Genomic DNA, 7,853 nt, shown 5'->3' with positions numbered 1-7,853 from the left:
CATCTATTAATCATTTAGAGTCTATTATCATCCCATATCAATGGTCCATTTGAGAGATAGGTGGTGGTAATGCACTTATAAGTCTGTGATCCGCCGTAAAGCAAGAAGAAGAAGAAGATGAGTCACGGGCCGGCTGAAGAAGACGCGAACGCGCTCAGGATGCGTTCAGGACAGTTCGGACATAGCAGTAAATCAGAGGTAAAAAGTTATATAAATACTGTTCAGTTTCTTGCACAGACCGATCGTTTCGTGTCTTTAGACATCAATGTATCGTCACGAGCCGCAGGGTTTAATTTGGTTTTGTTTGTGTATGTTTTTTTGACTCTCATAGCCGTGATTCCCATTCACCTCTATTATATGACTGACAGACTGCAACGGTTTGAGTTAAAAATCTTTGTTTGTGTTTTACTGAAGAAACAAAGTCACCTACATCTTGGATGCCCTGGGGGTAAGCAGATAAACATCAAATTTTCATTTTTGGGTGAACTATCCCTTTAACTTAATTAGCACTTGAAAATCATTGTAGATCTAGAGTGCTCTGGAGTAATCGTAAAGCCCTAAGTGCATGGTAAGACGACAGATTTATGCGGTCACTTGCAGGACAATCGGCAGATTGCACCTTTAGTTGGACCCGGAAATAACGTATAAATTAAAGTATAATATTATACGTATAAATATAATATAATATAATTATTATATCCGAGTTGTCTGGAACACAGCATTAGGTTACTATTTCAATAAACGAACGTGTACTACAATTACGAGCCATTCTTTAAGATAACATTTCAGCACTTGACAAACGGACCAACTCCGGAACTTGAAACAATAACGAACGATCATAAAATGACTCGTAGAAAACGCTCTGATCAATGCTATACGATCAATCGTTATCGAGAAACGCAGACCTGTTTTTTTAAGTGAAATGATAATTGTATGTTCGCCCATTTAATTACAATCCAGTGATTTAAGTTTGAGATGGGGAATGCTATAATCATTTTTTTAACAATTACATTTGACCACTACAATAAATTAATGTTATTTTCTGTAACAATCCATTTCACCTGTGAGCTGTGGGTAAGTTGTAACAAGAGCACGGTTTATCCATAGTAGATCTCAAATAACTTTATCAGATTAATTAGAAAATATAACATTAAAGACACTGAGCAAATAATAATAAATAAATAAACTCAGAATGAACAATTTATTTAATTAATAAATCAATAACAACTATAAATCTGGCCTAGAATTCAATCAGAATAATTTCTATAATAATTATCATAAGAATAACTGAAACTGTTATTTTGCATTCGTTATGTCACTTAATGACAGAATAACAAATTTCAGAGTACAAAAAGCAAACCTTTTCGATATTTCGATCATTTGATTTGTGTTTTTGATGTTACATGCCTGACATGCAAATAGTGCGGTTGTTATATTTTAATGTCACGAAAATCACCCATTAAAATGATACATTACATATAGGCCTATGAATTAAATTGATAAAAGAGAGGAATATAAAATAAATGATCGTTTTACTCAAATACCAGATTAAGAAAATGGACATTGGGGGGGGACATTGGAAAATGCAACATACATTTTTGCAATTAAAAATCAAAATAAAGATAAATAAAATCTCTTTCCAGATAACAGGCTAGACTTCATAATAGGCTGTAATTTACTTTTTTAGTGACCTACCCTTTCTCGTAGTTCAAATTCATAACCATGCGCATCGAACGGTGTAATTCTTCTTGCAGAGCTCTCTGAGATTTGTCCTTCGATCCTAAAATTAACAGACTGCCAAGAAAAATGTAGGTGATGGTATTAAGCTTGTAAGGTGTGGTGAATGATCACTGAGGCGTGCATAACGAAACAGAGCAGTGGTGTTCCCTGTCACTATATTCACTGTCAAGGAAAGGTGAAGCACAATGCCGATTAACACGAACGCCAAGAACGAAAGTGAGAGATATTCCGTTACAACATTTTATGGCATGGTCTTTAAATCTAGAATAATCTGATTTTCTGCGCAAGATTAATTTAATAAATAAGATCTTCATAAAACGCCTTTATAAGCCCTGACTGCCATGTAGCATCATTTTAAATCCAGCGTCGAGAACACCGATTCAAAAGGCTAATTTTTCCAGTGTTGATTTTCAGGGTTAGGCTATATAAAGTGTTGTCACTGATTTTGAATTATAAAAGTAAAACTATGAAATGAAAACAGAGCCATCAAACCTGTTATGTCACCTCAGTTTATTACTCATGTCAGAGTTTCTTAATATCACTGCGCTTCTGTTTCTTATAATGATGTTCCTTTATTCTTATTTGTTTATTATATAGCCTATTTATTCCGTGTAGGTGTGACGTCGACTTCACTTTATTTTTCCCTTTCATTTGTCAAATTAAAACTTAGACTATAATTGCTGTGGCAAGTTATTGGTGGTAAATTCCCTTTCATTTTCTCAGTTTAATTTTGTCTATAGTTTGATTAAATTGATTAATTGATATTTTTGTTTTTTTTTTCCTCAGCAGAATTTTGCATGTCTCTTATCATGCAGTGCGGTGATGATTCATATTTCGCTTTTTGTCTTTTTAAATGCATCTCATAGCTACATCAATTGACCTAATTGTTAAAGTAGGCATATTTAAAGTAGAATTAAGGAACGAATTGCGATTGTCCGCGATTCTTATTTGAAGGTGTCTTGGCTTAAAATATCTCGGTAAATTATGAACAACCTCGAATAAATGAAAATGTGTAAACTAAATGTCTATTAAAAAATCCAGGGAGAATTGCTTGGAAGCCACACCACCTTCTTGATGACGTATGCAGATACAAAAGATTTGGTAATGACCAACTTGGAGCTTGAATACTTTCTACTTTGAAATACCATGTCATGATTACAGGGTTTGTACAGAGCAGGGAAAGTGACAATTACATACTTATCAAATGTACAGATACCAGGTACCATTTTCTTACAATGAATAATAAACTCATACAATACCATTTTTATTATCTTTATTATTTATTAACGTTCATATCAGCACGTTTAACACTTTCATTTATACTTCTAAGGAGTGGCGTCTTGTTTATACCAGCAACAGCCTACAACATTAAACCTTAAAAAAAAATGTATAATAAAAACAAAAAACGTTCTTTCTTTAATAAATTGTAGCAGGGCATGAACACAAAATTACAATAACTGCTTGATGTGCATTCATAAACAGAGATTGTTGCCACACGCAATTCTTTGTTTTCAGCTGTCATATTTTTGACATAATGGGCTTGGGTGTGTATAACAATTTAAAAGGCCTCATACAAACACATGCCGACATGCCATTTGAAGACAGCTATGGTCTACCAAAACACTTATTATTGTTCAACATCATAATAGTTACAATTGTAAAAAAATAAATATAACGTTTGTTTTATTATTTATTTTTTAAATTAGTTATTTATTTTATTTTTTTACTCATGTCATTACTCATGTTTCTTTCTGTACACATACAACAGTGTCTTTGCTCTTTATTTTTTATTTTAAAAAAAATCTTTAATTTTATCTTTCACTCTATTAGTGTTACTTTTCTATTTGTGGCACTTTTCACAAATTCCTAGATTTTCTCTATTCAATTTTTGCATATGATTCAGTTAAAAATTATATATATACATATATATAATTTTTTACTTATTAAAGTCTTACTGGACAATCTACCATTTTTATTATATATATATATATATATATAGTTTATTCGCAAAAACAGATAACATGTTTTTTGTTATCATGTTTTTATTGTGTTTTACTGTGTTAGCTGTATTTCTTTAGCTATTTTTTAAGCTAATCAAAATAACCCAACTGCAGTTTGATTGAGATTAATTGGAATGCACAATGAAAAAATATGATTTTTTAACAGGAAACGAAACGCTGCATCGAAACGGTATGGGAACGCCTCTGCATGACCGTGTTCTGAAGCACATGTGTAATCAGTCAAATGAAGGAACAAGACGTCACGGGTGGGGTGACTTAAGTGACCAGGACGCATAAGAGCACATCGGAAGCAGCACCGGTAAGTTTCTGATAGCTTAAGTAGCGCTGACAGGGATGCAGGAACATGGCAGGGAGATGCAGCGTCTCGTTTCCTTTAGGGAACCATGGTTACATGTGTAACCTGAGATGTTCCCCCACAGGGAACTTAAGCTGCATCGAAACGCTATGGGAACGAGAATGCCCACAGCACCAGAATTCCACCAGAATGGAAGCCAGGTCTAAATTGTAAAAGCGGACATATATCGGCCTCAGCCCCGGAGCAGGGTCTAATGTCGGTTTCAGCCCCTGACCAGAATCAGGTGCCAGCTTCAACCCCCGACAAGTGTCCAAAGCAGGCTCCAGCATTCAACCAGAATCCAGTACAGGCCCCAGCCTTTGACCAGAGTCCAGTGCAAGCTCAAGCCCCAACCAAGGTCTAGTTCAGATACAAGTCCCCGACCAGAGTCCAGAACACATTTCAGCCCTCGATCAGAGTCCGGAGTTGGCTTCTGCCCCAGACCAGGGTCTAATGCTGGATTCAGCCCCAGACCAGAGTCCAGTAAAGGCTCCTGCCTATGACCTGAGTCCTAGACACATGGCGGTGAATAGTTAGGGTGAAGGACTAACTTTAGTTCCCCTCTCTAAGAAGTCTAAGTCTGTTATCATGGCCAGGAGTGCCGTTCCCTGCTCCAGTGAATCTAGTCCCCTTGTCACGGCCAGGAGAGCCGTTCCCTTTGCTGTTAGATTCAGCTCCCTTGTCACGGCCAGCAGTGCTGTTCTATCTGCTGTCGGATTAAGTCCCCTCGTCACGGCCAGGAGAGCCGTTCCTCCTTCAATGGAAAGAAATTTCCCAGTCATGGCCAGGAGAGCCATTCTGTCAATTTCCCTCGTCATGGCCAGGAGAGCCGTTCCTTCTGCTATGGAAAGTAGTTCCTCAGTCACGGCCAAGAGAGCCATTCCTTCCATGAAATTCAAATCCCTAACCTTGACTCCTGTACTCTTGTGGTCGTCCGCTCCTCCAGAGCTCGCTCCAGAATCGCTTCCCAAACGGCCGGCGCCTCCATGGCCTCCCAAACGGCCGGTGCCTCCCTGAGTTGCCGGCACCGCCCTGGAGGTGTCCTAACCTGCAAGCACCGCCCTATTTACCTGTCTGTTTCCTGCCACAGCTTCAGGACACCCATCCTCCCTCCTCTATTTGACTCCTTTTGACACAGGGGACCGAGTGGGGGACGTACGGTCACAAGTTCACCAGTTTAGTCACCAGCCCAGAACTCCATTTCCCAGCATTCACCTTGATCCACACCTGCAACTACTTCCCAATCAGCAAACCTGTCAGCGATCCCCTCACTATAAAAGCAGTCACTATTCACTAGTTATATCTTCCTCAGTTTAGTTATGATGATTATTGTCTTCTGAACTTACCCGTGTTTTGCTGCACTCCTTTTGTTGAATAAATCTACAGTGAGTTACTTTACCTGTGCCCTCTTTGGTCTGTATCCTGACAACTAGAAGTAAAAATGGAATAAAGAAACAATTATCTGGTTTGGTTTTATGCTTCTAAATTAAGACAAGATGCTAAAATAAGCATTCTCTCTTTGTGCCACTACCTGGTTTTTGGAATTTATTTGTACTTCCCATAAACAGGGAAATACAAAACAGAGAATTAACATTTTAGCACTTGAAAGACCATCCATAAGATATCCTTAACCTTCATAAAATGAAGTAACTGTAATAACTTATTTTATATAAATTTTATGATGTTTGCATTTTTTGCAACCTGGTTACTAACGTGTCTATAGTGCTAGGTTTTGTAACTAGTTTGCGAGAAATAAGCTTGTTCATATGTTCCCTTTAATTCATGATTAAGGGATCATAGATACAGTATATAAGCTTTCTATGGGCTGCTAATCTGCCATATTGGAACGGTCAAAGACAGTCCGTCAACATGAGAGAGCAATCTGTTCTATGCATGTATAAATATCTATATCTGCAAAGTTACCATAGTTTAAAAACATGTAATATTGAGTTAATACATACAGTTGTGCTCATAAGTTTACACACCCCTTGCAGAATATGCAAATATGTTAATTTTAACAAAATAAGAGAGCTCATGAAAATTGTAAGGGTGCTCCGATCAGGACTTTTGAGGCTGATCACAGAAAGCAGTATCTGCCGATACGATCACAGATACCGATCTTTTTAAAGCCCTCTTTTTATCATGTAGAATTATTTATAGTGATACTCCAATCAGGATTTTTAGACATTTATTCAGGGCCTGAATTTCATTTTTGAAAATGGGGGGATTTCTCCAGGTGACTCTTGTGAGAGGGGATTTTTTAATTTGAGGCATTTTTTAGACATTTTTCAAAAATATATATTTATCTCACCTAAATGTTTGATCATGCAGTGCATTTTTGGTTTTAAAATTGTGCAATTGTTGCACAATAGCTTACATACAGCACAAGCCTGATTTCGTGAGCTGTATGTGAGGCAGTGTTACACCAGGTTCACACATACTCCGTTTGCAGTGCGTATGCAGTCCATGTGTGGTACGTAAGCGGTGCAGAAGCAGCACAGACTTTTTGTGCTTTCACACATGAGTCTTCTACTGATCCATGGCTGTTTACTACAAACACAACATTTATCCATTATTTTGATTTCAAATCCAAACATTGTTGCTGAAAATTCTTTTTCAGCATTGTGATTCTTTTTTTACACTGTACAGTAATACAATCTTTCATAGATGTGTTTAAACACAATAATTGCATGGGAAAAGTCATGTGTCCCACTCCCAACACAAGTGGGATGACATAAAAATGTAACACTGCAAAAATGCCTGGACAACACATCTCTTTTTATAAATAAAAACCATGGAACAGACAACAATTGTTCTCAACTTTTTTTAGTGTCCAAACATATTGTGTGTGTGTGTGTTCTGTCTTAGAATAGCTGTATTCTGCAGGTTTTGTGCTGGCTATCAAACAATCTAACAAACTCATCCATGTCTTATTAAAACCCCACATTTTAGCGTTTACCAAATTTTCATAATTTTCACGACTCGCACATGCATGTGAAGTCCCCAGTGCAGCAGGCAAGTTTGGAATATGGAAAAACTTGCATTCAGCAGACAGAAATATTGCATTATATGGAAAATTAAAGTTTCTTACAAACTTATGTGATTTGATAAAATACGTAATGAAATATAATCGTATATGGAATAATAACTTTTGACTGCGATCCAATGTGGATTTTGGTCAAATGATGAGGCAGAAATATGTTGTTAGTAACATTCTAGAAGAATTTTATGGGGAAGATACACAGTTACAACTTCTGTGGGGCGTGAAGAAAAAGTAATGTAACTAGTAGTGTAACTAATTACTGTTGCCAGAAAGTAATAAGTAAAGTAACAATATTACTTTTGAAATGAGTAACTATATTACATTCTTTGAGTAACTAGCCTCAGTTATCCTCAGTGTGAAAAGATGGATCTCAAAGTCATACGGTCACTTTTGGAAAAGGTTCAAATGTGCAGAAGATGCTGGAAAACCAAAGAATGTGCAGGAGCTGGGGGATTTTTCTGAAGAACAGTAGGCAGTTGAACTGCTCAGGACCAATGCAGGACTCATGAACAACTATCACAAAACAGAAAAACAGTCGTGGATCATCCAGGAAACGACACACAGTATTAAGATTCACTTTTGAACTTTTGAACGGGGTCATTTTTATAAATTCAGTTATTATTTTTTTCTTGTGGAGTATATATAAACATCTGTTTTGTGAAATAGCTTATTCAGGACAGTACTAAATAAAAAATAACATGCAATTTTCACGATC

The sequence above is a fragment of the Sinocyclocheilus rhinocerous genome, unplaced genomic scaffold (genome assembly GCF_001515625.1).
Source record: "Sinocyclocheilus rhinocerous isolate Xijiao unplaced genomic scaffold, SAMN03320098_v1.1 scaffold4923, whole genome shotgun sequence".
Classification (NCBI taxonomy): Eukaryota; Metazoa; Chordata; class Actinopteri; order Cypriniformes; family Cyprinidae; genus Sinocyclocheilus; species Sinocyclocheilus rhinocerous.
The sequence above is the reverse complement of the archived record's forward strand: the minus strand, read 5'-3'. Positions refer to the sequence as shown.